This window comes from Panthera tigris, chromosome D3 (assembly GCF_018350195.1).
Source record: "Panthera tigris isolate Pti1 chromosome D3, P.tigris_Pti1_mat1.1, whole genome shotgun sequence".
Classification (NCBI taxonomy): Eukaryota; Metazoa; Chordata; class Mammalia; order Carnivora; family Felidae; genus Panthera; species Panthera tigris.
The window spans coordinates 62,223,253-62,250,626 of record NC_056671.1 but is presented as its reverse complement, the minus strand read 5'-3'; the positions used below and the strand labels follow the sequence as shown (position 1 = coordinate 62,250,626).

Here is a 27,374-nt window from a genome sequence, read left to right as displayed (position 1 = left end):
CTAACGTTCCTACTTAAGTCTCCTGCACTAGTCATATTTTTGTACTCAATGCCTCATAAACTCAACTTGCATATCCATAGATGATCATATACCCACACTGTTGCTTATACCAATTCCTTCTCCTAATGGTCATTAACATTTCAGCTATCTTTCAAGAGTGAGATAAAATTCTATCTCCTTTGTGAACCAACAGGCCAGAAATACTATTCCCTCCTTCCATGAAAAAAATAACATTTATTGTTGGTGATTGGCGCAAGTTTTGTTTTGTTTTTCATTTTTCTGTACTAAAAAAAGTGTGCAGTGAGTTAGGGAACCCCCAGTTGCAAACTCACACTGACAAAACTTGTGTAACCCAGAACAAATCACTTAACCTCTATGACACTCGAGTTTTTTTTTATTTATAAAATAGAATAATATTTATTCTACTTTTCCTGCAAGGTAGTTTTGGATAAAATGGGATAAGGAACACAAAAAGCCCTTTGAAAAATAAAAAGAACTACGTGAATGTAACACATATTATTGTCATCAATATACAAAACCACAATGAAACCCACAAAGTGCTAATGCTGTATATATTCTGCAAAGCACTTAGCTATAGTCTGCACTTAATAAATGAGAACTCACACAAGTGAATTGTTCCACAGTTAAGACAGACTGGCAGGAATAGCAGTTAGAGACAAGAGGCTGGTTAAGAGGTTACTACCTGTATTGATAGAGAAGCTATTAAAAGCAGAATGTGATTTTTAACATCTCCAGGACCATGATAGAAATGAATAAAATTTTGTGCGCTTTATCATTTGTGACCCAGAAAAGAGAACCCTGAAGGCATGAAAAGTCTTAAAATAAATTATTTGTGTGCAAAAGGAGGCAACATATTCCACTGATTTGACAATTTCAGTTTCTCCATTAAGGGTACAAATGGGAGATGAGGTCACTTAAGCAAAATGCTCCCTGATTTGTTAAAGCCTTTCCTGCCTGCAAATTAATAAGCCTGAATTCATTTTTGTGGCTTACAGCTGGCTCAGTGTCTGAACTTTCCCTCTTGATTGGTGGGGGAGGGTAAAATCTGCCTGGATGGGTCTGGGAGTGTGGTCTGGGAAGTGGCCAGAGCTGGTCTTCAACGCTCATCATGGAGCCAAGGGAAGAATTTCAGAGACAGTGGAAGGTCCATGGTGGCAAATATAGAGACAGGAGTAGGGGAAAAAGAATAGATGATGGCTAGTGGGTAGTGAGCTACCTAGAGGTCTGGCAATTTAACTAGTAGACATGCCCTGAGGCCAAGTAGGGAGTACTTCTATAAATCGCCTATATCTCACCCTTTCCCAATAGTTGGGAGAGAGCTCTTAAGGATTTCCAGTTGTAAGGACACCAAATGAATAACAGATTAATCTACTGCCTTAGAACCAAATGTGGTTATGTTTTTGCTCAGTAAGTACAGTATGAAAGAGTAGGACAGTGAATGTGAAGAGTTTAGACTGTAAGCTAGAGTGTTTGTGTTCAGTTCCTATCTCTGTCATGGATTAGCTAGTTGATGTGACGTTGAACAAGTTATTCAGCTTCTCCAAACCTCAGTTTTCTCATCTGTAAAACAGAAATAATAATTCCTACTTCACAGGGTCATTGTAAAGCCTAAATGAAATAATGAATTCAGTGCACACTGCACAATGCTTGGCAAAAAAGAGAGTCTTCAGGAATTGTTAACCATAATTATTGGATGGTCAGCAAATAGAAGCAGGCAGACTCCTCTTGTATTTCTTGCCTCCCCAGCTATGTCTAGCTATTGAAAGAAATGCTTAGAATTGAAGCATTGTAAGGGTTTTTTTCTTCTTCTTCTGGTTTTATTGAGATAAAATTGATGTGTAACATTATGTAAGTTTAAGGTATACAATGTAATGACTTGATACATGCATATATTGTGAAATAGCTACCAAAATGTTAGTTAACATATCCTTTACCTTGCATAATTACCATTTTGCTGCTATAGTGGGAACATTAAAGCTCTACTCTTATAACAACTTTCAAGTGTATAATATAGTATTATTAACTATAGTCATCATGATATAAAGGATTTTTAAGAACTAGTGCTTGCTACTCAAAGTATGGTCCATAGACCAGCAACACTGCTTGGGAGTTTACTAGAAATGCAGAAATTTAGCATCACCAGGATTTCAGACCTACTGAAATCAGAAGCTGCATTTTAACAAGGGCCCCTGGTAATTTCTGTAATTGATTGAAGTTTATAAAGCACCACCCTAATGACATAAACAGGATTTTTTGGAAGAAAGAGGGGAGGGGAGAGGAAAGGAGGAAGGAAGAAAGGGAGAGAAAGAAAGAAAGAACAAAAGAAAGAAAGGAAGAAAGAAAAGGAAAAGAAAAGAATGGAGGAAAGGAAGGAAGGAAGGAGGAAAGGGAGGAAGGAAGGAAAGGAAGAAAGAAGAAGGAAAGAAAGAAGAAAAGAAAGAGAAGTCACATACTGTTGAGCATTTTGAGATTGCTGATTTGTCCTAATATATCAGAATAAAATACCAGAGTAAAAGGCTAGCATAAGGATGAGATGTAGCACAAGCACAGTCATGACTATAGTGTATTTATCATAAGATTTGGTTAAGGTTTCTATAATACATTGATACCTAAAGAGGATATGGTATGCTAGAAAAAAATTTTTTGGAGTCCACTTTCTTTAATATACAAAAAATACAGAACAAAAAGTTAAATATTTTCACATCTGGCTACACCACTGTCTAGTTTTTTATATTAACTTTACTATTCAAACAGTGGATAGTAGCTGGCATTTTAGGGATTGGGAAAAAGATGAAACAAAACAAAAACCCAAAACACTTCTTCTACCATGTTTATTCTATACTGTGTACAGCTGTTCTCACAGAGCAACTTTCTCCATCATTCAGAAATTCAGTTGTATATAAAATTGAACCTGCCCCAAAGCCAAGGGAGACTAGAAATGATGGGTCTTTATCCCAGGGCATCATCATACAGTTCAAACAATGGTGCAGCTACCAGCTGCAGTTTTAGGGACTGCATATAAGGTTTCTTCTTGAAGCTGAACCAAAAACAAATTCTTATGCTCCTTGGGTTGTGTAATATGTGCAGAAAGGTCTGGATATTGATGAGATTCAAAATTTGGTTTCTGCCAGTTACCAATGCAGTCATCAATGACCTACAGGGCTTGGTATCTCTGCCATTAAGCATTTTAGTCTTTCAACCTCTTCTCCTGGGTTAAATTTAACACTTCATTTGGTAATTTGAAGAAAGTTGTTCCTAGCTGTAGCAGTAATGCATGGGCCAGCCAATACTCATGCATAATCAGAACCCCTTCTACGACCCTCCTCTTTCTAAGTTTATCAAATTCCTTGCCCATGCAATGAAACCTAGCTACAACAAAGCTATCCTTCTCATAGAGGTACTCTTTTATACCAAAAGTATAATTAGTAAGAGGGTACAGGTGGATGGGGCACCCCAGGGGGAGGGGCTTGGTTGGCTAGATGTACTTGTTGCCAAACTGGTTGACACCCCACCCCTTTTTGCCCGCTCCTCTCCTTTTGTAGCCAGCAGTCTGCAATTAGGTATCACCATGAACATGCTGGTAATCTCAAGCTGGTGGTGAGCTGAAAGGGAGAGGCCCAGAAACTTTCCCTGTGCTGGCAGTGGTATTCTGCATTCTGCTCAGCAGTGCCACCACCATTAACCCTAGAGCATCAATAATCTTTGATTATAGTAGATGCTCATTAAATATTTATTGATTTATTGATGGACCTTTGCCTGACCCAGTAACAGTGTCAAAATATTGAATTAAATAGTTACTAAGTTGGCATGAGCAATACATTTTTTTCTGCTGATCTGAAAATATTTTTCTGATAATCTTTCCTTTTTTTTTCAGAGACACAGTGAAATCTCTATACTGTGGTATATGCTATTTACTCCCTTTGGCATTTAATGACATTTGTTTGTATTAAAGAATATTATGTGGTGTGTGTGGCAAATTCTTAGAAGGTGGAAAAATTATGTTTTTGGTAGTTCCTTTAACATCTACATAATACAATTGAGTTCAAATATTTGTAAAAATGAATGAATATACATCTAAAAGAAAATAATTTTACATTGGAGTGGCTTATGATAGGAACTCCTATTTATAGAAATAAAGATTTCAGTTTATTGAATATTTACTGTGTGTTAGGTACTGTGCTAAGTGTATTACCTATGAGGTTTCGTAATTCTCTTAATGACATTATGAAGTAGCTGCCTTCATCCTTACTTTACAGAGGGTAATACTGGAGCTCAGACAAGTCAGATGACTTTCTCAGGGTCACACCATTAGACATGTCAGAAGTGAGTTCAAAGACATCTGACAACTATGCTATTCCTCTTGTCACATAAGAAGCAAGTGGGATTCTAAGTTTGCATTCTTTATATTTCCTATGTTGAGAATTCATAGGAAAGACACTACTAGCATTAGACCCTAGCTGAAAAGATCAAAGAAAACTAGAACTCTCCTGGGAGATCCTTTGAAGAAATTTTATTTTCTTCAGTTTTTTTTTTTTAAATTTGGGTTACATATGACCAGTCCCTATGGGCTTTGGGTATCTTTACAAAACCTTTGAAGCCAACACACAGCTTACCAAATGACATTGTGTTAACATTATAACGAAGTGGTCATATTTTACAATAGCAAGGGAGATCAGGTCAAAGCTTATGCTTTGAACTCTACTTTTTCTAAAATCCTTTCCTGACTCTCTGCCTACTTTTATTTCTACTTTCTCTCTAGCACGTTCTGGTGTTTATTACATATTTGACACAGACATATGGTAGCCTCATGTGACTAGTTACATGGAGAACCCAGATGTCAGCTTTGGTCTCCTTTCTTAAAATCTAGGTTGGCCTGTATTCCTGTTCCCTGCCTTTCTCAAGATTTTCAGCCTTTTGAAGGCAGGTTCTATCATCAAGGTCAGTAACTGGCTCCAGCTTCTTGCCTTCTCTGAATTCCAGATTTACCATCTTTTGTGTTTTCTCTTTGTTTGTTTCCACTGTGGCCTCTATCTAAGCATGGGTCTTATTCCATTTTTCTCATTTACACAAAAATACCAGTTTTTTGTTTGCTTTTGTTTTTTGCATTCTGCAGACTTTACTGAAAGTTTGAGGAGAGAAATGGAGTCTATATCCTGGCAAAGCAAAATCTTACAATCAAATATTACAGTGTCTCTCATTAAAAGTCCTTCTCCCACTTCTGTAAATTGCTGGACGACTCTTTTTTTCCTTCTCCTTCATTCTCTACCCCCATCCCAACAAAATCCAGTATCTTCCCTCATTTTCTTATGCAAAAAAATTCAGCTCTTGTCTGTTCCTGTTTCTAAATTCAGGTCTTGGCCCTTCTTTGCAAAGCTAGACACTCTCTGTAGAACTTCTTAATTATCAAATTCTTTTGGAAGAATCAAGGACTTATATTTTCAGTTACTTATTTTTTAGTTACTTATTAATACAAATATAAATTTTCACTCCCCATCTACAGGCAAATTTCCTTAAGCATAAAGACAGAATCCTGCATCTTTGCTACTCCTATAGGAAATTTAAAAGTTAGTTCATTCATACTTGTCTGGCTGAATAGATAAATAAGAAAGAAAAATAGGTATAGACATGAAGTGGGGAAGGAAATAGAGAAACAAGATGGTTTCTTCACTTAACCTGTTGCTTGGGTGAGCCCAGAAATACCGTACAGTTGGAGGCCCTATCCATTGGTCCTTTGTGTTTGGGTGAGGGTTGATAGACAGTAGCTAAATTCCTTTTCTGTCTCAAAATACTTCTTGCTGTCTACCTTTCTTATTGGATTCCTACCTTTCCAGGTTAGTTTCTGTCATCTTTCCTGCTAACTGCATTGCCCTTTACATATGCATTTTTCTTCTTTTTTTAAAATAATAAAAAATAATAACAATTATTATAATTGGGCTCCAAGCAATTTTTAGAACAACTGTTGCTTTTCATAGGTTTGTTTTGTTTTGGTTTGGTTATGAGCAGGACGAAGGGCATTTATGTTCTAGCTGAAAGGGTAGGATAGATATTGGTCACTCTTTTGAAGACTCTAGATAGAAAAATGTTTATTAAAAGCAAAATATGACCTAGAAGTTATGTGAGATTTTTGCTCTCTTTTTAACTTTTTAACACGCAAAATTATGCACACTTTTTCTCTTTTCTGATCACTAGAGGAGACTTGTCTTTTGTTCTCTCATGAAATAATCTTCTCAAAGCTTCCTTTACTCATGAACTTTGCTTTCAGACAACAAATGTATTCAGATTTGCAACTTTGGATAGTCCTCAGTATATGAAAAGTGTACATGGTCTTCTGTGCTATTTCGTTTATTGTGACATTGCAGGTCCTATGTGGGTGTACTGTTCACAAAGAGAAATATTGGGATCATGGGAAGTTGTTTCACAGGTCAGCCAAGCCATAGCATAGTAGTGCTTATGAACTACTCTACTGATGCCTTATTATGAGCTACTGACATAGAATAAAAGGAGAGATTCTTTTAATAAAGATGAAATGCATGGTTCATTGAAGGAAGCAGAAATGTCACCTGCTACTTCAAAATTGAACCATTTGTTTGAACATTTGTGTTGCTTTATTTGCTGCTTATCAAAAGATTTAGATAGGTCTTGCAAAGTCCTTATTGAATTTGGGAGTGTAACCATAGAAAAATAAAGTAAAAACAAACAAGAGTACAGTAAAATTTAAGAGGCAAATTCATATATAGAGGTCTTTGTGATTTCACAAGGAATGATCAAGCAGGCCACGTAGTTGGTGGGGGAACCAAGTAAACCTGGACTAAGAGACAAAGAAGAGCTGATTGCACAGAACCCCAAGTTGTAAAGCTGATATTCAAGCTTTACAATCTTTAGGTACTATTCTCTGGTTTCCTCCAAATGGTTTGTTAATGCCTAATCAGGAAGCTTTGGACTTAAGTATTTCTTGTATGCATTCAAGAGGCTATTGGTAAAATAATTGCACTTTCCCCCCTATTTTTCCTAGAAACAAAAGAAATGGACTTATATTCATATGAGTGAATTAGGTTTACTAGATGCTAAACTTCTTAAGATAAGGATTTGGGCTTTATTTATTTTTTAAAATTCCCCTCACACTTAGCCCAGTGATGGGCACCAGATAGATAATAATATATATTTTGTGTTTGTTTTCATTTGTTGTTGTTAAACATAAAGAGAAGTGACTGACAATTTGATTAACACGAACGGAGAGCTACCGAAAAGTAGGCAGATTCTCATTAGTCTGAGATTGTTTAGGTAGGTGCTATATGAAGTCTGTGGAAACAGCCAAATGACCATTCAAACTCTTTTCGCATCTAAAGAATCTGCTAGTCAATCTAAATACTTATGATAAACTGTGTAATAGGAGGAAACAATCATAAAATGACCCTTTCCAATTGCTTCAGAGACAAGCAAATTAACACTTTGTCACAGACCCATTTATTTTAATTGTTCTCTCCTAGGTAATATCAAAAAGTCAACATGGGTAGAGGAAACAGAAAAACAAAACAAAACAAAACAATTTGTTCCTCATTAAATGTTAGAAAAGTCCAAGATAAACCTATTTAAAATTGATCTGATAAGCCCTGAGAACTGTGATGCACTGATGTGTTTTCCCCCCGCTAATGGTCTTCAGCTAATATTTATCCATTGCTTTGAGTAACCATTAATCTCTTGTGTTGAGAAACTCCACAAATGCAATTTCTAGGACATTTAACCTTTCCACGTTTGCTGTCTCTTGAGTTTGGGTGACTCGGTTGTGGTGTATACTCAATTTCATTTCGTTTTCTTGGGTCCCAATTGCCAAGATAATAGCACCAACTCCATTTAAAATTAGTCTTTCTTCTTCCACAACACAGTGATATGTTCCCAAGGTATAATGAAGTTAAATTCATTTTGCCTTCCCATACTTACATTCTTATCCATTACTACCTTCTCTTCCCTGCAATGCATTCCCTGCTATTTTTCTCTTCTATAATTTGACATCAGGAATGGCCACACAGGAAACAGCTGAGCAGTGTAAATGCCTTTCTAATGATCTCAAAGCTTCACCACAAGCTTAATAATATTAATGTCCTTGGTTCAATCTTCAGTGGTTTTATTTTTATTCTTTTTTTTTTTTTTGTAGTTTGTTGCTGCTGAAAAATTCTCATAAGTTTAAATATGCAGTGAACTTAAGTTCACTTTTTAACCTAAGGATGTCAGATCCACCTTTTCTCTCCTCCCTCTTCTCTTTTCTGTTTCTAGTTACCCCAGTCTGGGCCTGACAAGTAAAGCTTTTGAAAAAATGACCACGGTTCTGAACAAAGCCTGTTGTTGCAGGTAATTGTTGAAATATCAAGGGTATTGCGTCCTCCATTACTTAAGCTCTCATTTGTGGTTTTCATGGTTTTGAGGAATGTTTATGGCTGACAGTCCTTTCTTTACAGCTCTATCCTTCAAGCTCCGGCTGATACTGCTGAGAATGACCGCTTGAGTGACTGATAAAATGTCAAGATGCCATTATTTCCAAGAGAGTGTTTGGGAGCAATAAGATCTGTTTCAATTTATCTCATACACCTGAATTTAAGTCTTCAGATTTAACTTCATTGGCTGCTACAACCAAATTGTCTCCGGGTTTTTGAGAGAGGAGCCATCATGGAATGCAAAGAGGGTTATAATGATGGTCACGCCATGACATTTGTGTTGTATTTCACTGTGCACATTGGTGCAATATTTTGGACTTAATTAATACTCTCCAGGAACCTCAGTTTATGGATGGCAATAACCATATTTTAGACCATGTGAAATACTGCAACAAAAATTCAATTCATAAGGCAGATGGCAAAGCCTAGTTTGAAGAACAACAAAACAGGAAGATTTACAGTGAGTTTCAGAACTCTTCAACTGGAATCCAGCCACTGCCAAAGCTCTGTTATTTCACTGGAGGGTAACAATCTGTGAGGGTCATTAGTGTCCTCATAAAAACTGAGATTAAAAAGTAGTCAAATGAAATGAATAAATAGTTGAGGCTTTTTCTGTGAAACAGAAGTGGAGTTGTTTAAAAAGCAAGGTTTCCAAATGTTTAGAAAAATCATTCTGTAGTCATTTGTTTTCAACCTGGAATGTACTAAAGTAGTAATTTTTAATGGAATGACAAGGATCTTGTTACATTCTCAAGCGTGCAGTATACAAGAAAACATTTCATAAGCAGGTGTATTTTCTCCCTGTCTCTTTCAGAGCTAAGACCTCATTGTGGAAACAGTTATGATGGAGAAGAAGGGCTAATGAACAGAATGTTAGTAACACCACTGCCCAGTTACCTTGGTGTTTTTGATTTTGGCACTGCCGCAAGCGCCATATAAAATAAAGAATGGTTCATATAGGTTTTAATCAGATGAAGCACAAAGTTCATAAATAGTTTAGATGCCCTTTAAGGTTTCTGAGACTAGCTAGGGAAGGCTACTGAGGTGGAGATTCGACAACCCACAGACCCAGGAAGCAACCTGCCTCTGCCTAAGTGCTAAAGAAAATGGTACGTTGAAATGAATTTTTAAAAATTAAAGTGAGAGCCATGCAACATCATAGGATTTTAATTGTTTCAGAATAGACTTCCATCAGTGCTTGCGTGCGTGCGTGCATGTGTGTGTGCCCATGCATGTGTGGAACTTGTAGCAATTATTCACATTAATATTTCTTCTATTCTAAAAATCACAACTCTGTTTAGTTACTATAAACCTTATTGAGTGGGGAGGGAAGAGTGGGATAGAGCAATGATTTACATTTCCATTTTCTAAGACTAGAGATCTTGGAAGGATCTGAAAAGTAGAGACATTAAGTATATGTAAGATAGCTAGAAATTTCTTACAACCATGATTTGTATCACGTCATCTCTAGTGTGGACCATCCTACTTCTAACCATTGCCCCTGGCCAATTGGCCAAGACAATACAAGTACCTTATGGAGAGTTAGAAATTCAGATGTTACTCTTATAAATCTGCTGTTTGAGTATATGTACTCTAGACCAGAGCTCCCCCTTGATGTGTACCTTAGCAACCTGAAGTACTGTGAATGGGTTATAGATGTGCTGAGATAATGATCCCATAGCCTTCTTGGTGGCCAAGCAGGCCTGAGGTGCCCCCAGATGGTTGCCTTTAGCTATGATTGGCCTTTACAGATAATCCTATTGTTGCATAAAAATGTGTCCACTTTCTCTGTTGTCATCATATGTACATAGTTGCGAAGAACTGCTCCAGACCTCAATTTCCTATGAAATGAGGGAGATTGGACAAATTGATTCTCATGGTCCATTCCATCGCTGTAATTCTGTGAGCATATATCAGCCTGTGTTAAAATACCCAGCACACCCTGTTCCTTTAGCCATAGTTCCTTCAGCCACAGAGGCCCATAAAAATTGAATTAAAAAACATGGAAAAATGTAGTAGAGTATATTTCATGTACTGGAAATCTACTACCTGATGTTTATTGGACTCTGTGCACAAGAGGCAATTCTTGTTTTCGTGGTAGCAAAGGAGCCCATGGAACTATAACATGATCTCTTATTTAAAAATATTGTTATATTAAAAGACCTATGACATACCTCTGTGATCTATCCAGTCTTCTGCCTCTTCTATTTTATTTGTTGGTTTTGGCCATCCCCAGTGGTTAGCTAGATGAGCTCCCACTCTATGCAGAGAAGAACTTGCAAGGGGAAAAATAATTATTGGCTCATTTCGTTAGTCACCATGAGTGAGTATGTGAGGAAAAGGAGGAAGACAATGGAACTGGCTGACTCCTACATGTTCTATAGCAGTCCCTTTATAAGAAAACAAAATTAATTATTTGCTGAAAATGATGCAATGATTTTCTTCTAGATTCAGGGTACTGGAGAAAATCATCTTTGTCTTCATTTTACTTTTAGTTACATTTCAGAATTCCACATGAGGTTTGCAATCATCTTCTGACATCTTCAAGATCCTGTGTATTCCCTTGGAGAGACATCGTTCTTTATAGATCTCATAGACAAAGACCAAGTAAAATAACATCATTTCACTCTACAAAACTTCATGTTAGCACACAATTACTTCTGAAGTCTGCCTTGACTGATTAGAATAAAGTTGGTAATTCAATCCTTTATATATAGCTCCAATATGTTTTAATTACTCTGTGTTCCTTAATATATCTTTTTCTAAGGTAAAGGACATAATGCTTATGAAACAGCTTAGACAAAAGACTTTATTATCATTTAGTTAACTAGACTATAAGTACAAGAAAATACTATATTAACTTATTAAATATTTTTTCCTCATTTTGCCATCATGCCTATTTCCTTTAAATGCTATTTTATAATTATTTAATGTGTCTTTGTTTATAAATATAGTAAGGGCAAGGGCAAGCTCAAGACTCCTATAAACTGCCTGGTCAAGTATTTATAACTATGTTCTGTTTCCTTACCATATGCAATGAAAAGGAGAAGCAAGTGTGTTCACTGCCCATCTAACCCACAATAGTACATTTGAGAAAACAAGGTCAACATTTATAAAACAATTTTAGAAAAATATGAGAAATAATTGATAAAGTTCTAATGTACCCTAAACGTTTGGTATCATGGAAGCTTGAGAAGACATGATTACTTGCAGATAGCTGTGAGTTTGGGGGATCAGGGGAGACCTCTCTGAAGTTGGTGCTAAGTGGTCTTTAGCAGAGGAATAGGATTCATATTTACAGAAGGGGAAAACGTGCATGAGTAAATACTTTTCTTAAAAATACCATTACATGGGATGCCTGGGTGGCTCAGTCAGTGGAGCACCCGACCCTTGATTTTGGCTCAGGTCATGATCCCAGGGTCATGGGATCAAGCATGGAGTCATACTCCGTGCTGAGCATGGAGCCTGCTTAAGATTTTCTCCCCAGACCCTCTACCTCTTCCCCTCTCCCCTGCTAATGCTCTCTCTCTCTCAAATAAAAAAAAATACCATGACACATTGTTGCTACCCAAATTTCCGCTCTTTATATCAGAACAATGTCTTTTACAAATTGCTACACATTCATAACTTTTTTTTGAAAAGAATATTAATAACAGTAGTATGGTATACATGAATATACTACGCCACCAGAATGTGAATTAAGCATCAGTTAAAGTCAGCAAATACTTTCAAGCACTCACTATATATAAGGGTCAGCACTACATGTTATGAAAAATATAAAGATATAAATATAAAAATGGAGTACTTGATCACTTTATTAAAGAGAAAATAATCTAGGAGGTTGGAAATATCATTTTAATATAATGGAGAAAGTGAGGAATCAGTTAACTTGAATTTAATGTCAACATTTCCCGATTTGTTGTTAGAACATAGGGGAAACCTCTTACCCTTCCGAGGTTTTAGTTTTCCTTCTTACAAGTGCAGGAATTGGATTAGACTAATTCTCTTTCCCATGATCATGGCCACTGCCCTTGGGCAATTTCTTGCCATCTCTAGGATGTACTATTACCACAGATTCTTAATTGAACTCTGTTTCCAGATTTGCTCTCCTCTTGTCTTACCCTCCATATATATGCCAAGAAAATAAATTATAGCTCTGATCTGACCCTGGCATTCACCTTGCCACTCTTAAGGCTCTCTTTAGGGTCTTTGTGGGGGCAAAATCCCAGTTCTTTACCATGGTACAGGAGGCTGTCTGTAATCTGTCTCTAATATATGCCCTTTTTCTTCAGTCTTCTAGCCACTCTAAAATTTCTGGTTTGCATCTAGGTAATACCGAAGTACTGGTAGCTTCCCAGAAGTACCATATTGCCTCTCACGACTGGGAAGTTTGTTTGTGTATGTGGTCCTTTTTATAGGGAACATCCTTCCTTTTTTCTTCAAGCTGAGCTCATGTATTTTCTAACCCCTTGCCTTCCTGCCATCCGTTCTCAGTGTTTCTATGAAGCTCCACAATCACCGAGCCTCCATTTTGTCTATATCTGTCACCCCTTCAGTCATTAATTTCTTTTAAGTTGGGCACTGCATTGCATTCACTTTTTCTTGGAACATAGGAGGCACTCAATATATACTCTGGAATGAATGAATCCATGAATGAAGAGTGTGTATTCTATATCCTATGATAGTGGAAACTCATAGAATACAGATATGGAAAAATTATTATGAGCCTAGAATGGAAAGAGAAGTTAGTGTTAGGTAGAGGGAGTGAATTAGCCAACTTTTGATGAGTGGGATTTTTATTTATTTTTTATTATTTTATTTTATTTTATTTTGTTTTATTTTATTTTATTTTTATTAAAAACATTTTTTTAACATTTATTCATTTTTGAGAGACAGCGTATGAGTGGGGGAAGAGGCAAGAAGCAAGGGAGACACAAAATCTGAAGCAGGCTCCAGGCTCTGAGCTGTCAGCACAGAGCCTGACATAGCACTTGAACCAGGAACTGTGAGATCATGACCTGAGCCGAAGTCAGACGCTGAACCAACTGAGTCACCCAGGCACCCCATGAGTGAAATTTTTAAAAGGCAAAAATAAGGAGGAATAAAATTCCAAGCAGTTGGTGGTGTGCTTGGGTGGCTCAGTTGGTTGAGCATCCAACTCTTGATTTTGGCTCAGGTCATCATCCCAGGGGCGTTGTATTGAGCCTCACATCGGTCCCATGCTCAGCGTGGAGCTTGCTTGGGACTCTCTCTCTCTCTCTGTCTCTCTCTGTCTCTCTCTGTCTCTCCCTCTCCTTCTTCCCTGCTCTTGCTCTCTCTCTCTTAAAAAAAAAAAAAGAATTTCAAGCATTTGGAACAGATATGAGAGAAAGGATATTTAGGGAGTTTGACTTATTCTGAAGCATTCCCAAACTTAGTGGTTTAAAAAACAACTTCTTGTTTTCTGTCGTGGTTCTGTGGGGTAACCAGGCTCTCCTAAGGAGTTTTTGTTAGGGTATCTAAAGCAGTTGTCTTCAGAGAATAGCTGGGACCAGATCATCTGAAGGCTCAACTGAACTGGAAGTCCAAATGGCTGGCATTTGTGTCTCAGTACCCTCCAAGAGCCTATCTATCAGAGTAGCATAGACTTCTTACAGAAGCTGCAAGAGGCAGGAGTTGGAACTTGACGGCTCAGTTAAGGATTATGACAAGAAGAATCACGACATCACTTTGACCTATTCTATCAATCAAAACTTTCAAAGGATTCATCCAGATTCAAGGGGGGTGGAGAATAGACTCCACCTCTCAGGGGCAAGAAGAATACATTCTGCAGAAAAACACATGAGATAGGAGACATTGCTGCAGCCCTCTTGGAAAATACACTCTACCACAGGCTTTTTTCCCCTGAGAATAGTAAGGGGTGTGTGTAGGTCACAGAGAGGGGAATATGGGCTCTTACACAGTAAGGAAAGTTAGCTTGAGTCCAGAGAGCTTTGAGTGCACAATCTCATTAAAGTTTTAATAAAAGGTGTGCCGTTCTATCAGTAGGTAGTTCATGGGGTTTTTCATTCCGCTGGAGTAGTTGCTCTCTTTCAACCCTCCAGAAACTTTTTGTTTTAATATGGCTTTGTTCTACATTGACCTATTTTGCTGAAATTGTATACCTTATGATAGGATATCAAGATGTCTCTGTATTTCTTATTTTTAACACAGTCATTCATCTTGAGACAAAATGGAAGCTGAGCAAACTTATCAAAGAGGAATATCTTCTGTATATTTGATAGATTTTGGTGAAATTTAGTACACATGTAGGGGTTGTAGAAATAACAGATTGCATTGGGGGATGGCTACAGTTCACTGAACTGCTAGGGTAGCTGCCTTTGAATACTTTCCAAAAAATCGCTTGCAGTAATTGATGCCCTGGGAGAAGCTAATGTATTGGCAGAGGGAATAGAAATTTAAGAAAACTATGTAGTGATTTGGTCGATGACATAGCCAGACTATATAAATTTAGACACAACTGCCATTTTAGTGAAAATCGGTTTTTGGGTTTTTTCTCCCCCCCCCTCCCCTGCCAAAGTTTCTAAGTAATTATATCTCTACTTCAGGGTGCTTAGATAGGTACAGCTTCTGGGTCCAAGAAATCTTAGGAAGATTTTCAAAAAGCCAGAGCACTCTAAGTAACAGCCCATCTGTCCCCTAATTTTAGAGTATTTTTTTAAAAAGAAAGATCTCTTTAATTTTTATTGCCCACCTCTAAAATATAATGCAAATGACTCAGCAGGCTACCCTGGTAGATGATAAACAAATGTTACTTGCTAATTTCCTGTTCTATTGCCTAACTTATCTACACAAGTAATGGCAGTACCACGGAAAATGCTATCACTGTGTTGAACTTCAGTGTCATGTCAATGAGCACACTGAGAGGCTTTCTAGGAAATGGTCTTATGAAAACCATTAATGCTTTCATAATGTGAATGTGTTTTTTAAAAAAGATGTTCGCTGCATGACAGGGTTTTTCTGTGAGGACTCTGTTCTTAGTACCAGAAGAATCAATTTCTTCTGTGAACCTGGCTTGGGTTTTATCTTCCAAACATTAAGTGATGTAACTGCTAGCTTACTTTTTTTTTTTATTGTAGTTCTCTTGGAAGTTTGGAGACAAATTTGTGTTCCATTTCCAGTATGTGCTCTGTATTATACTATGTACACTTTTGAATTCTACTTTAAATCCTTTAGGGACAACCAGGTACAAAACAAATAATCAATCACATAGTGAATTTATCTCAAGTTGATTGATCCAGGATTCATCTGCTGTAACAGTTGATTAACCCTACATATGGACATCAACCTCACAGAGTTCTGGGAAATTAAGAAGTTGCAATCCCCTTCTTTGATTCATGCAAGTTAATTCATCTTTCAAGTGAAGTAAAATAGAAATGGTTGGCTAGACTTCACCCTAAATAATGTGTGGTGATGGTGATGGTTTAGGAAACAGCCAATAGTTTAAAAAATTGTTTGGGGATGTACTTAGAGTTTCTGGCTTCTCCACATGGGGACTTTACTTCCAAATTGACTTTAGTTGGCAAATATTATAGAAAGCTTAATTATAACAGGGGCTCTGAATTACTTTTCTGTTCATTGACAGAATGTCTACACCAGCCCTACATTTTTTATGGATTGTCTCACATATCTCTCCTGCTGAGGCTGTCAGAGAAATCTGTGAGATGTGAGGCCAAGAACGGCGTCCTCTGCTAAATATGTGCAAAGGGAAGGGGGTGAGTTTTGATAGCACATATATTTATTTTTTGTTCCATTGGCTGATATAAATGAGGAAAAAGTCTAGATTAAAGAGAATAGGCCCTCTTAATAAAATACTGAAACTTGGATACCAAAACATAGTACTCTTTCCAGAGTGTTCACGTCTTTATTTGTAAAATGTATAAAGTATTCCCGTTGTTTAGCCTATGGTTTTATGCACATTGTAAAAGCAACAAATAACAATTTATGATGGAAATAAACCACGTTTGTGGTTCACTACCACCCAAACTGTGATGACACTGACTCTCAATCTCTTTGACTTTGGATTCAGAACACAGTGACAAATGCTACCCAGCTGTCTGTCAGAAATAAATTTCTGGATTAAATCAACAGAGCTTCAACTCAATCCGGACAACATTGTGGCAATGTTGACAGTATAAGGGCATGACTCTGAGGAACTCATCTGAAATGAATCCTATCATAGACTCATGCAGTAACATTTCAGAGAACCAAGAAAGTGCAAGTGAGTTTGGGTTCGTTTTCTGGATAAGCAAGTGAAGACACTCCCTCCCCACTTCAAACCTGTGTTCCATAATAGGGAACATGTATTGTTCTTTGTGGAAATCCTTTGTGTGCAGGACATGAGTAGAACTTTGAATCAATTAATTACTCAAACAATGACTAAGCTGTAAGTGCCTATCAGGGCATAATAATTATCTCAGTGACAGATGCAAATATGCAGAAGACACTATTCTTCCCTTTGACCAGCTTAACATCTATTTGGGAAGATGGTCTATGGGCATAAAATAGAAGCAAATTAAAATGGTTTGGGGAGGAAGTTTCACAGAAGTTTAAAAGCAGGAGAGGAAAAACCTGATAAGGCAAATTTATGCCTCACAGAAGAGAAAGTGGATTTTTCACACCCTTGCCCTCTCTCCTTTGGTTCACCGATGGTGAGTGACTATTTACCTCTGAACTTCTTGTGAAATAAGCAATAAATAGAACCCTTAAAATCTGAGTCACTTTTAGTTGGGTATTCTGTTATTTGCAGATGAAAGTGTCCTGCCATGAAAACCAGCTATTCTGGATTTAAACTCATGAGAGTTCTGATGTATTCTGGCTTGTGTAAAATCATCTAAAACATTCCCTTGGGATGTTGCCATTTTTCAAATACTTTATTCTTTGACCCAGTTAGAGCATATATTTACTAATTCATAAAATACACTTTTATTGAATTATCTTCCATGAGGTAGGCCCCATGCTGGGCACTAGAAATTTAAAGATTAATGAGATGTCCTTCCATTTACAGAGCTCACAAGCTACTGGGTGGCTGGGTGGATAGGTGAGGGGGATGGCGAGAGGAGACACAGAAACAACTAATTTTAATGAATTGCCCTAAGTTCTGATATAATTATAAGGTGCTTTGTGGAATGAAGGAGAGAGAAGTGGAATGGAAGGAAAACAGTGGGAATGACTTCCTAAGAGAAAGTTTCTCCAGGGTATTTTAGGAAGTCTTTTTAATGATGGGAGTTGTAGACACCATGGCAGGATGGAGCCATCATTTGACAGCCATCCTTTTCTCTGAGACAAGAGAAATTATGAGCTATAAGCTACAAGGATCTGGTTCCATCTCTGCCATTGACTTACTCTGTAACTGTGGTAGTCACTCCTGTTCTTGAGCTCTTCTTCCCTCCCTTCTAAAGGGAAGGTCATTAAGCCATCATTTGGGTACAGGTGTGAGGCTAGCCTGAAGAAAAGGAGGGATGCCTAAAAGGGTGTTCCTAGTGACAGAAAGAGGGCAACTGGGTGTGGAGTATGAGCAGTAGGCTCAGGAAAATTGCAAGGAGAAGAAATAAGCCAACTAAAACAATAATGAGAAAGGCCAACATAGTTTGCCATGTGCCAGGCCTAAACTCTTTACTTCTATTAACAAATTTTGTCTTCACAATAATCTTTTATGGTACACACTGTTCATATCCTCGTATGACTGAGACCCAGGGATATTAAATATCTTACCGCAAGTCACACATTAATTATTATAACCTAAGCAAATGGGCTGCATTGTAACCTAAGTGCTTGTAACACTCTTCTGCATTATGAGCTCTGGTTGATTCATACCATGAAGGAAATGAGACTATGAATGAAACAAAAGATAAATTCCAATTTCAAAATTAAGGATGGCAGAGGGAAAAAGACACTGTTGTGATGTTCTTGAGCATCTAGCCTCATTTGTAATCTCTAAGCAATCTGAAGATCAAGGTAAAGTAACTACATAGAACTGAAACATGTTTAGGCTAATGAAAATAATTTGACTACGAGAATAAAGTAATGAATCATTTCAGATTTCATTCTACTATACCTTCTAAGGGTAGGGGTGGAATGAAGGAAATAGTCTAGGTGAAGAAAGATGGTAAACTGAATTAATGTATTTGCAGTGGAGATAGAGAGAAGTGAATGGGTTTGGGTCACAGAGGAAGGAAAAGCACAGGATTTGGTGATTGAAGTGGGAGGAGGGTAAAAGGAGAAAAAGGAGAAAAGTGGGGATGACTACCAGGTTTCTGCCTCAGGTAAGTGGATAGATGATCTTATCTTTTATGGAGATAAATTATGAATACGGAAGAGGTGCATATTTGGGGAAGTGGAATGAGTTCATTTTTTTGACATGTTGAATTTGAGGTGCCTCTAGGATGTTCAAATGGAAGTGTTCACTATATGATTCTGGAGCTCAGGAGAAGGATATGGCTGGACTGTGAAAATCATCGGCACACAGGAACTTCTGGAGTTATAGGAATAGATGAATTCTCCCAGGAAGACAAAGTAAAATGAGAAGGGAAATGGAAACACAACCCAAATATTTGAAGTGCAGTAAAAGAATGTAAGTCGTTGAAGAAGTGGCTAGAGAGGTAGAACAAAAAAACAAAGAATGGGGTTTCCAAAGAAGCCAAGGAGAGTGGGCACAAGGGTTTCAGTAGAATGGAAACAATGTTCGTCACTGCAGAGAGGCCAGGTACTGTATCTACTGACCTTTGGAAGAATAGATTCACTGGAGCAGTGGGGTAAGGAGGGGCTGGAAGGGGAGAGGAAGTGAAGACAATGGTTGTGGGCAACACTTTAAAGTACTGACTGGTGAAGTAAGAGAGAGGGAGATGTCTGGATGGAACAGACTTTAGGCATATTTAATGTTGACTAGAAGGAGCCAGTAGCAAGGGAACTTTTAAAGACAGAGAACACAGGGGGAGTATTCTGAATAATGAGAAAACAGTTGTGAAATAAACAACATCGACAAGTAAAAAAACAAATTATTTTTATATATGCCTCTGTATCCAGACACCAACAGGGACTTCTGTCTAGAACTGCTTTCCTGGGTACCCCCGAAGGACTTGTAGGAATGGTGTATCAGTATGCTTAGGAAACATAGTTTCTCTCTCTGAAGAAGATCAGAGAGCCAATATGCTCCCCAATATATTTATGGTCTTCACTGTGGGAGTGAAGGGGGTTGGGAGAAACCTTCTACAAAGATGAGCACAGGTAAGAAATAAATCAATATGAGCAAAGGTGGTTTATTAGCAATTATGACTAAAACAATAAGCATTATCAGATTTAATGAGTCTGGTCAGGCAAACCTTGGGTCTGTGAAGTAAATTGTAGTTTTTTTGGCAACAAGAAGATAGCCCAGTGGGCTGTGTATATAAAGATGGCTTGGGGGTGGGGGGGAACAAACAAAAAGAAGAAAAACAACAACAACCCAGCCCACTGGTCCTGGGATGGAACACTAATTCCTGAGTGGCTATAGTATCTATTTTTAAGAGAAGAATGCTAACTACTCCTTTTCTCTCATTTATTTGTTCATTCAAGCCAACATTTAATTTGGCCCCTGTTTGTATGCCAAGCACTGTATTGGGTTCTGAAGGACTCAAAAATTAATAAAGCCCCATTCTTATTTTCATGGGGTCACAGTTTCCTGGGAAAGTTAGACATAAAGATAGTCCTTGTGGAATGTGGTAATTGCTATCTGTAAAAAAAAAAAAAAAAAGTATGTAGAAGGAACCATGGGTGCCTAATCCTTCCTCGGCTAAAGGAAAACTTCAGATGAGAGTCAAAAGATCTCCCCTTGTTTTGAAACTACAGAAATAAATGAGTCTATTTCAGCCATCCTTTTTCATAAAGGCATTTTTTCCATACTTAAAATACTTACATATCTTTTATCTTGATGAGAAGCTCCTTACCCCATTTATACTTGCTAAGCATGTTGGCATGAATGTATTTAAAGTTTATTTATTTATTCTGACAGAGAAAGAGAGAGCAGGGGAAGGGGCAGAGAGAGAGGGAGAGAGAATCCCAAGCAGGCTCTGCACTGTCAGCACAGAGCCTGATGTGGGGCCTGAACCCATAAACTGTGAGATCATGACCTGAGCTGAAACGAAGAGTCAGACACTTAACCAACTGAGCCACCCAGGTGCCCTGGCATGAATGTATTTATAAAAGGATCACAGAATTCCATTGCTGGATGAGACTTGAGCAGTCATTCTAACCACCATACTGTCAATTGAAGAGTCCACCATTATTCAAGCTGTTATCCATATAAATCACTCATTACCACTCTAAAATGATTCTCACTTATTGTGTAGTGTTTTTTACTTATACACATATGTATTTGTATAGTTACTGAAGTAAAAATACAATATTTTTCTACTACTATTTAACATTAGATTTTTTTCCATCTTATTACAGTTTATGTACTTTTGATTTGAATGGCTGCGTGATAGTTTGTTGTCTCGATCTACCTTAAGATACTAGATAATTCCTGTAATTTTGGGCATGCACAACCATTCCACTTTATAGATAAAGAAACTGAGGCCAGTTAAGGTAACTTCCTGCTTTGGGTCTCTGCCAACACTTTCTTTATGCCATGTTGTCACTTTTATATGGAAGATGAGAGTTTTAGCTGATTCAAAATTATTGGCAAAAAGTCCTGTGAGGTTGGTTTCCTTAATGCTGGTGTATCATTTGGTATTTGTAAAATATCAAATCATAATGAAAAGCAGGTACCTGCTGAAAATTGAGGAGACTGGTCAACAGACAAGGGAATATGGGTCACTTTTTCCTCTGATCTGACAGGAGCTGCTTTTGCCATGTTGGACAGATTCCGAAGAGATCCTGTATTCTCAACCATGCATGTTAATGGACAACACGAGCTTGCTTCATGCCTCAGGTATTTAAAGCAGTAACAGGTTTCTAAAGAGCTGGGATAAATGTGGGTAAGACTAACATAGGTGGAAACTAGTAGAATAGGTCACCCATTGGAAGTTGTTTTAGGAGGGCATGTCTTGGAGAAAGAGAACACTACCATGGGGGAAAGGAGGGTCTTGGAAACTTAGATATGGAGCTATTTAAGGGAGGTAGGAGAGGCCCATCAGACCTCTCAAATACTAGAGTGTTGGTCCCGGAAGGGACATTAGAGACCATTTTAATTCATCAAATACCTAATTAGATAACGGGTTGAACTAAAACTCAAATATCATAATGTCAAATTGAACATGTTGTCCATCAGAGGATGAATAATACCGGTGACAAATTTTTTCCTCCTTCAATTATTAAGCATTTTCACATACAATTTCAACTTCCTTTTTAAAAACTCTAGTCAATTTAAAATACGTGTTTTAAAGTATAGTCCAGTTAAATAGACTAGCAGTATCTTCATTCAGTAACATCTGTCTACACTCTACTTCTAAAAATGCCGATCTAATTGGGTCAGGGTTGAAGGAACATAACAGATAAAAGTTAGAAGCAGGAGGAAAAGGAGTGGTAAATGTGTTCCCCTTCTAGCATCCCAAAGGATGTGTGCAAGTAAAATGACAGAATCATAGAATTTTAGTTTTATAATTACACTCAGAAAGCATGTTATTTACCATTTTTATTTTATAGATTGAAAAACTGAATCTTAGCTTGTTCAGGTTTTTCAAGAGCTTATTAATGGCAACATAAGTTCATGCTTTCTTTTTGACTTTAATCTAGTGCTTTCTGTCAACTAATAAAATAATTATTGTTACTATTGTTGCCACGAAGTAGGATGAATATCACTGTGTACAAAAGAAGTAGGAAACATGTTACTATCCTTAAGACTTTACCAATTTGGATTGCATAGACAGAAATACAGTATAGACTCAAGAACTTGATCCTGTATTCATTGGTGAATCTGAGAGAAGCTCATAGAAGGTTGATTTGGAAGAAGTGGACCTTGAGGAGGTGGGACCTGATCTAGCCCCTAAAGGATTCAATTTGAACTGGCAGGTGGTAGTTGAGGGAGAGTGTGCATTTCAGGCGATATTAGCATGCCACAGGAAGACCCAGTGACTGCAAAGACATTCATTGCATTCTTTATAATAGTTTTAATATTCTCATTTTAATCCATGTGAATAACTTTGGGCAAGTTACTTAGTCACTCTTGTCCTCTTTTTCTTTAGCAGCAAGGAGGGAATAACAAAGCAGGGCTGCATTACAGGGAAACCAGGAGGCATCGTGAATACGAAGCATTATAAAGAGTTTTATTCACATAAAGGGGAAGGAGAATATGCTCCACAAAATTCTACAGCCAGAATTTCAAAGCATCATTGTTGCCTAATGACGGTTTTAGCTTTGCCCTCAGTGAATATATAGTTGGAGTTTTGCAACTGAAAAATATCTTTGTTATGTTTTGCCGGGATCAAAGCACACATAAAGCCTGATCAAATGGAAAAAAAGGCACAAGATACAGGCGAGCGCCTCAGCATGACAAAGAGCGGCCCTCAGGTTTTCGATAATGCCCTACCCGGTTCAAATGTTCTGAAACCTTTGTAAGCAGAGACTGAAAATCCAACAAAATTACCATATATGTATCTTATCCAAAACAGTTGCTCATGCCTTACTGGAGATCAGAGTTACCACAGATAGAAAGACCTGAGCCATTCTCTCCAACAGGGTGTGAGTCCAGGCTGCCAGGGAAGAAGTATTTGTTTGAAAAAAAGTGAAACTGGAAAAACTGAGAAGATTTTAAGAGAGGGTGAAGATGAAGAAATCAGTTAAAGTAAGAATGAGTCAGTGTAAGGAAATCCAGATTTTTCAATCTTAGGTATACAATGGACTCCTTAAGAAAAGGATGCTTTATAAACAGAAAGAAATATCTTAAGAGTAATTTATCAATTGTTTGCCTATAAATGAGAGTTTTAATGAGAACCAAAGAAAGTTTTCTTAGAATGAGTGAGATTGGTGTTTTAACACTGGATAGAGGGACAGCCTGTTCTCCTAGGGTGTAGTTTCTAAGGGCACCCATACACACTGAAGTTACCTTTTGTCATGATTCGAGACAGAAGTGAAAGCAGAAGCTGTTACCATTCATTCTGTACGTTCCTACCAAACCTGGAGAATCATATTGTGATGCATACTTCTAGCATTATTGGCATCTTATCTTCTTCTTTAAAGAACTAATTAATGTCTGGTTCTTATCTTTGACTTCCTGAACTTTCTCTTTTTTTTTTTTTTTTCAACAATTCACTTAAGATCTTCTAGGGTCATCATATATTTTTTTCCTGCTTAAAGGACAATTCTTTGGGGTCTTGAAGTCCTTTTGCTACACATATGGGCTATATACAATAGGACAGATGGAAAAGTAGGAAATTCAGTTCAGAAAGGATAAGTGGTTCTTGAGCTCAAAACAAAAAAATGAAACATAACCCACCTAATTTGATTGTCTATTTTTTTTCTCACTAGAATGACTATTTTTGTAACAGGATTCAACTGTATTGTAAACTTCTAAGGCAAATTTTTTTATGCTTTCATTTTATTTCTTATCCCCACCTCAATATTTAGGATAAAGTCTTATCCTTAGAAAATGCTCAATAAATATAAATTAATTGAATGATTATTTGCTTATCAAATTGACGGGTTAGTCAATATGCCATTGACATTGCTTGACTTCTGAGAACATTTGGGGGTTTTCAGTGGAGACACAGGGAGGCCTTCAGCGGCCATGCCATATTTATCTTCATCACCCTTATACGGGTTAACCTCATGCTCTGCTCAGTGATTCCTGTAGGTAGACGCTCCATTTCTGTTTATTGAATAAAAAATAGTTTCTATTGTAGAGCAATAGCTCCTCAATTAAGTTTTGTTATGAGAACTTGTACCACCAGATTAAATTTAAAAACAACACCAAATTGTTGCTATATGACCTGGCCTTTCAGAACTGAGAATCTAATATAATAATAAAAGGTTATTTCCTTCAGGGTGTATTATCTCTCTAGCCAGATGCTCATTGTTACATGCATGACAAGCTCCTTAGAGCTAAAACGTTCTCCCTTATGTGGATGGAGGAAAAAAATGAAAACCACTTACCTGGTCAACATTATTTCATAGGGTGCTGAGGAATAAATCAGGCTTGGCATGACCTTCATTGAAATTTCAGATTTATTTACAGAGGTTTGTGCTGATCGCTTTATCTACTGGAGGCTCGGTTTCCCCTTGGTGACTCATAAGTAATGTGGTCCACGCAAACCCGTGTAAATAGAGCTAATATTTCAAGGGAGGTCATGCTATATACTCTTCCCCTGAGAATAGATGATGGCTGACTGCTGGGCTGATGCGAAATTTATCTTCGTGAAGGAGGAGAGGGAGTGTGTGGTCTAGAGGGCAGTATCCAGGGTTTGTGAACCCAAAGAGGGGCTGAGATACACTGGGTCCAAGTGTTTGTGTTGTGTGTTTCTACTTATGGGCAAAGATTAACAAAGGAAAACAAAATAACTCACTCAAGTCAAGGCTTCAGTAGTCTACAAAGTCATCACTGATTTTTCTCACTTTATTTATATTCATTTTTTTGCCTCTGAACCACTAAATCCAGTGGTCTCCAAAGAAGAGTTTGGACTCACCAGTGAATAGATCTGTAGCCTGGTTGCCTCTATCATTTCCATTTCTTTTCCTTTATTCTACTTTCAATCTCTCACCATGTCTCTTTTTCCCTGCCTTCTAATGTTTTCAGCTGGGATTTGTTGCACATAGTAGCTTCTATTCCCTAATTCTACATAGACCTCTACAATCAACAGCCTCCTAATTTACCATCCAGAGACTTCTCCATACATATGGAGAGATACCCACCCAGCTACTTGCAAGTATGAGGTGAATGTAAGGCTTTTGGAAAATGAAGACAAGCTTCTCTCCATAAAATGTGTAAAATACAAAATCCTGTGCTCTAGGATTTCTTACATCGGCTTTGTAACATATGATTGTATTAAACCTTATAAATGTTATTAAGATGTCTAGTAGTAAGTCAGATAATTGTATAAGAGATAATCAAGAAATACACATTAAGGGTACTCTATGACCTTAGTGTGAGATAAGGATCTTATCCTCATGTAGGTTACAATGTGTTTGGGTAAACAAGACCAACACTCTGGGGCAGGGGCGGGGGGATACTGAAAAAACACAAGTCTGTATAGAATTTTCTGTGTGGTATGGGTTTAAGTGACATTCTATATACATATGTGGTCATGCCACTCTTCTTAAAATCATCCTGAGGGATAAAATCCACACCACTTTACAGTTCTTGGATCCATAAGAGCTTTGCAACCTGGCCCCAGTTCATCCAACCATGTCTCCATGCCAAGAAACTGTGTTCCAGCTTCACTAAACACATCTAAACTACTATTATATTTATTCAGGGATGAAAAAGCTGACGATAAATAACTTGTATAAGATCATAAGGCATATTAGTTATAGTCACTTGACATGTAAGGTCCTTTCCAAATGTATTACCTTATTACCTTTATCTTCTTTCAGCTTGGGATGTCTTCCACTACTGTGTCTGACTGGCAAATATCAGTGTCTCAAATCGTCCCAGAGCTGAATGAGTTATTTCTTCTTCTGAGCTCATATAGCACTTGCTTCTACTTCGCTGCATTTTAAGTCATCTCTTTAACACTCTCCCCCACAAGACCATGAGCTTTTTGAGGGCAAATGCTGTGTTTTATTCACTGTGGATTCCCCAGTGCCTAGCACCAGAATGTTTTATGGGTGTTTTAAAGGTGAGTAAATTCTCAGAAAGTGGCAGCATGATCTGCTAAATGAGTAGAGAATGCAGCCACCTCATGAGATCTAAGAGCTACTAAATAGAACCTTCACATTAAAATATCCCCCCTCATCCTGCCTCTGTCACAAGAGATTCCACACATACCTCTTGGGGCTGAGGTTGCTATGGTCCTGATCCCGTGGCCCGGGGCAAATTACTTACCCTTATGTTTATTGTAGTATCTTGTATTGTCTTTATCTGCATCATTTTCAGCAATAGCAGCAACAAGGCACATGTCTGTAGGGTCTTATGCCAGGTATTGTGGGTACAGACAGTCATAAAACCTGTCTTTGCCTTGGAGAATCAAACATAATAGTAGAAAATAGAAACAAATGTTATATAATAGCACAGACCTTTCCATATAATACACCCATCTCAGAACACTTTAAAAATGAGGAGTGCTATGGATAAAAGGTGCTATATCCACTTTTTGGAGATTTTTCATGTGCAGTAACAGGATACAAGCTTTTTGAAGTTTTGTGATAAAAATATCTATTTAGTATTTTTAATATCTTTGTACTATCTTTTTTATTGAGATATAATTACATATAGCAACATATACACTTTTTAGATACAGAGGTTAAGTTTTGACCAGTGGATACTCTCCTGCAACCGAAACCCTAACGATCTAGAATATTTCTGTTATGCCCAGAATTCGTGATCCCCAAAGACCACCAGGGAGCCGAGTCCGATGCAAAAGCAAAGAGCCTTTAGTCAAGCTAGCTCGAGGTCAATCCCCTACCTGCACCGACACAGCGGTGAGATACCGGAGAGAGAGAGCAAGTTTCAAAAGCACAAAGGTTTTATAGGGATCATGGTCTTAGCCGATTGGCTGGGGAAGGGTCGTGGACTCAGCCGATTGGCTGCCAAAGTGTGGTCCCAGATCAGCAATTATCAGCGTCACCTGGAACTTGTTAAAATTGCAAATGTTGGGCCTGGTGGTCACAGACCTACTGAATCAGAAACTCCCGGGGTGGGGCTCAGCAATCTGTGTTTGAACGTCTTCCAGGAGATTCTGATGCACCTGAAGTTGAAGAACCACTGTGTCTGAGGATCTCTAACATGTTTGGCCTCAGTGTATACAGAACGTT

At 37.7% G+C, this 27,374-nt stretch overlaps 1 pseudogene; it reads right to left on the bottom strand.

Annotated features, from left to right (window-relative positions):
- Positions 1–2,910: 2,910 nt before the first annotated feature.
- Positions 2,911–26,518, bottom strand: LOC102949108 (annotated as a pseudogene).
- Between the last annotated feature and the right edge of the window lie 856 nt (positions 26,519–27,374).